General features: G+C 51.7%; 1 protein-coding gene across 2 annotated transcripts in view; it reads left to right on the top strand.

The window, feature by feature from the left end:
• The first annotated feature begins 254 nt into the window (after window positions 1–254).
• DHX34 (DEAH (Asp-Glu-Ala-His) box polypeptide 34) overlaps window positions 255–4,326 on the top strand; it is a 44,110-nt gene continuing 40,038 nt past the window's right edge. The window contains exon 1 of one of the 2 annotated variants that reach the window (XM_011926491.1): window positions 255–325. The gene's annotated coding sequence lies outside the window, so the exon portion shown is untranslated. The other variant, XM_011926500.1, reaches the window with a different exon arrangement.

The raw sequence follows: 4,326 nt of genomic DNA, 5'->3' as shown, positions 1-4,326 counted from the left end.
CCCGGGGTTTGGGTTAAAACCTCGGCGTAGCAGAACTGGGGTGCACGTGGCTATGCCTGGGGAGGAGAAGGCGGGGTCGGGGAGGAGGTGCCTGCAAGTCTGTACCGCAACGCCTCTACTGGCCTCTAGAGGGCGCAATCTCTCGAGGCTCCGCCCCAAGCGAGGCGGGGCGGAAGCGTGCGGTGCACAGGCTCAGGATGGGTCTTGGGCAGCCCAGAGCTTGGCTCCTCTGTGGTGGCGGGGCGGGGTCAGACCGAGATGGCGGTGTGCGCAGGCGCAAGACTTGGGCTCTTGGGACCGGAAGTTAAGGCGTTCGCGGCTTGTAGTAAGTGAGGGGGGCAGGGCGGGTGCACCGGGTGGTGGCAGCGGTGGCCGCTGGAGTTGGGCGGGTCGGGAGTAATTTGGGGTGCGAGCCCAGGGGCGAGGGAAATCTCGAGATGAGGAGAAATGTAGGAGGCAGCCGAAGGGCCGGCAGACGCGGACGGAGATGGCACCTGAGCGTCCCTGGGAGAACCTGGGCGACAGGCCAGAGACGGAAAGAAATGGAGGCACGAAAAGAAGCCTCGAGAAACTGAGGGACTGAAAGACGAGGGTGTTGGGAGAGGAGGGAAGCTGAAAACTAGAGAGCGTGGGCGAGAGTTGCGATAGGTTCCAGCCAGAGGCTCAGACCAGAGGCCGAGAGGCGTGGTCGCCCTTAAACTTGGGGAGTGGAGGGGAAAGTCGGAAACTGATCGTGGACGCTAGAAACAGAAAAAATAGGATTTAGATGGAGAAACGATACACTGAATCATGTGGGACACCGAGAGATACGGAAGGCTGGAGACAGTGAAGTAGGGAGAACCCCCCAAAAACTGGAGGTAATGGAAAATGATGCTGAGAAATGGAAAAGTGAGGGAGTGGAGCCCGAACCCCTAGATTTGAGTTCCTCACCTGACACTTGGCTACTCACTTAGCCTCTCTATTGCTCAGTAAAATAGGGGGCGATCATAGTGCCTTACAGTCGTGAGAAAAGTGTGTGTGTATGTACATAGGTGTGGGATAGGAATAAATCCTACAGATAGGAATAGGTTTGTGTGTTAACGTGAGTAAGCGGTAAGTAAGCATGAGCTATTATTAAAGCTTCTGATATTGGGAGATAAAGTATTAGATGGGGAAATGGAGAGAGAAGGTGATGGAGAGTGAACACTGGAAGGACACAAGGGAGGAAAAAAAGATTAAAACAGAACATGAGAAAGAGGGCACGGTAACTCACGCCTGTCACCCCAGCACTTTGGGAGGCTGCGGTGAGAGCATCGCTTGAGCTTGGGAGGTCGAGGCTGCAGTAAGCTGTGATTGCGCCACTGCACTCCAGGCTGGGTGACAGAGTGAAACCCTGTTTCAAAAGAACAAAAATGAAACATTTTTATTTTTTTGAGACGGATTTTGGAGTTTCGCTCTTGTTGCCCAGGCTGGAGTGCAATGGCGTGATCTTAGCTCACCGCAACTCCCGCCTCCTAGGTTCAAGCAAGTCTCCTGCCTCAGCCTCCCAAATAGCTGGGATTACAGGCATGTGCCACCACGCCCGGCTAATCTTGTATTTTTAGTAGAGATGGGGTTTTTCCATGTTGGTCAGGCTGATCTCGCACTCCCGACCTCAGGTGATCTGCCTGCCTCGGCCTCCCAAAGTGCCGGGATTACAGGCGTGAGCCACAGTGCCCGGCCTGAAAAAGCTTTTTTTTAAATGAGAAAGATGGAGAAAGTCAAATGGAGAACTGAAGAGAGATGGAGAAGGGAAGAGCTGGATTACAGAGAAAATCAGACTACAAAATGACTCAGGTAAGTGAAGAGAGATGAGACCAGAATAGGACAGGGAAGAGAGATGAGGGTGATGAACAAGACAGACTGAAAAAGAGACAGAGGCCTGAAGATGGAGTGGAGAGAGAGGGAGGGGACAGAGGGGGAAACAAACCCACGAAAGGCCATGAGCCCAGGGCAAATAGGCCAAGAGACCAAAAGATGGTCAGAGACACAGTTATACAGAAACTAGAAGATGCAGACAACCTAGAAGCTGAAAAAGATAGACACCTTGAGAGGCACGGGATGCTGCCAGCGGGGCTCAGCATGCATAGGCAGTTTGTAGCCTCAGAGGAACACTCTCATATTCTTTTCATTTTTTTGTTTTTTGAGACGGAGTCTCGCTCTGTCACCCAGGCTGGAGTGCAGTGGCACGATCTCAGGTGACTGCAACCTCCACCTCCCAGGTTCAAGCAATTCTTATGCCTCAGCCTCCCGAGTAGCTGGGATTACAGGCGCAGCCACCATACCTGGCTAATTTTTGTATTTTTAGTAGAGACAGGGTTTCACCATGTTGGCCAGGCTGGTGTCGAACTCCTGACCTCAGGTGATCCACCCACCTCGGCCTCCCAAAGTGCCAGGAATACAGCCGTGAGCCACCGTTTCCGGCCTTATCCTGTGACTTAGAATGCTTAACCTCCTGGGAATGCAGCCCAGTGGGCCTCAGCCTTATTTCACCTGGCTCCTATTCAAGATGGAATCACTCTGGTTCACATGCGTCTGACATTTCCCTCCTCCCTTTTATTTTTATTATTTTTATTTTATTTTATTTTACTTTTTGAGACGGAGTCTCACTCTGTCACCCAGGCTGGAGTGCAGTGGCACCATTGCGGTTCATTGCAAGCTCGCTTCGCCTCCCAGGTTCATGCCATTCTCCTGCCTCAGCCTCACGAGCAGCTGGGAGTACACCTGGCTAATTTTTTGTATTTTTTAGTAGAGATGGGGTTTCACCGAGTTAGCCAGGATGGTCTCGATCTCCTGACTTCGTGATCCGCCCGCCTTGGCCTCCTAAAGTGCTGGGATGACAGGCGTGAGCCACCGCGCCCGGCACCCCCACTCCCTTTTATAAGAGAAGCTTTAATCCTAAGGGTTGTAGAGGGAGGAAGATCCATCTTCTGCAACTTCTTCAGGCTGAAGAGGGATGATGATATTCCTGCCTAACTATTAGGATCTATTGGATTCAGGGTAGAGAGGAGTTCAATTATAAAGCATTGGTATCACATATTTTGTTACTTAGTATTTTACTCAGAATTCTCATGCGTGAATTAAGACCAAGGCTGTCTTGTAAAATAAAATTTGTTGTGGAACAATTTATACACCTCCTTTGAGGTAGGAGGTGGGACTCAACTCTGGAGGTAGGGCTCAAACATTGGACCAAATTGAGGACTAACTAAAACAGGGAGGAGGCCGAAGCAACTTTTTTTTTTTTGAGAAGGAGTCTTGCTCTGTTACCCAGGCTGGAGTGCAGTGACACGATCTCGGCTCACTGCAACCTCCACCTTCTGGGTTCAAGTGATTCTCCTGCTGGTCGAACTCCTGACTCAGGTGATCTGCTCACCTCAACCTTCCAAAGTGCTGGGATTACAGGTGTGGGCCACCACGCCCAGCCCGAAACAACTTTCTCTGACATGCCTACTAGTGTGCCATGTCAGTTTGCCATTGCCATGGCAACACCCAGGAGTTACTGCCCCTTTCCATGGCAGTGACCCCACAACCCGGAAGTTATTACTCCTTCCCTAGATACTTCTGCGTAATCTGCCCCTTAATCTATATGTAATTAAAAATAGGTCTAGGCCGTGCGTGGTGGCTCACGCCTGTAATCCCAGCACTTTGGGAGGCCAAGGCAGGTGGATCACCCGAGGTCAGGAGTTTGAGACCAGCCTGGCCAACATGGTGAAACCCCGTCTCTACTGAAAATACAAAAATTAGCCGGGCCTGGTGGCGGGTGCCTGTAATCCCAGCTGCTTGGGAGGCTGAGGCAGGAGAATCTCTTGAACCCCGGAGGCAGAGGATGCAGTGAGCTGAAATCACGCCATTGCAGCCTGGGCCACAGAGCAAGACTTTGTCTAAAACAAAACAAAAAAATGTATAAATGTAACTACAGAACTGCCCTGAGCGGTTAGTCTCAGCACATGGCCTATGGGGTATCCCTGCCGTGCAGGAGCAGTCACAGAGCTGTAACACTGCTGCTTCAATAAAGCTGTTTTCGACCCAGCGTGGTGGCTCACGCCTATAATCCCAGAACTTGGGGAGGCCCAGGTGGGCGGATCCATGAAGTCAGGAGTTCGAGACCAGCCTGGCCAACATGGTGAGTCCCCATCCCTACTAAAATTACAAAAATTAGCCGGGTGTCGTGGTGCGCGCCTATAGTCCCAGCCACTTGGGAGGCTGAGGCAGGAGAATCGCTGGAACCTGTAAGGCGGAGGTTGCAGTGAGCTGAGATCATACCACTGTACTCCAGCCTAGGCGACAGGGTGAGACTCCTTCTCAAAA

The sequence above is a fragment of the Colobus angolensis genome, unplaced genomic scaffold (assembly GCF_000951035.1).
Source record: "Colobus angolensis palliatus isolate OR3802 unplaced genomic scaffold, Cang.pa_1.0 Scaffold119, whole genome shotgun sequence".
NCBI lineage: Eukaryota > Metazoa > Chordata > Mammalia > Primates > Cercopithecidae > Colobus > Colobus angolensis.
The sequence above is the reverse complement of the archived record's forward strand: the minus strand, read 5'-3'. Positions and strand labels throughout refer to the sequence as shown.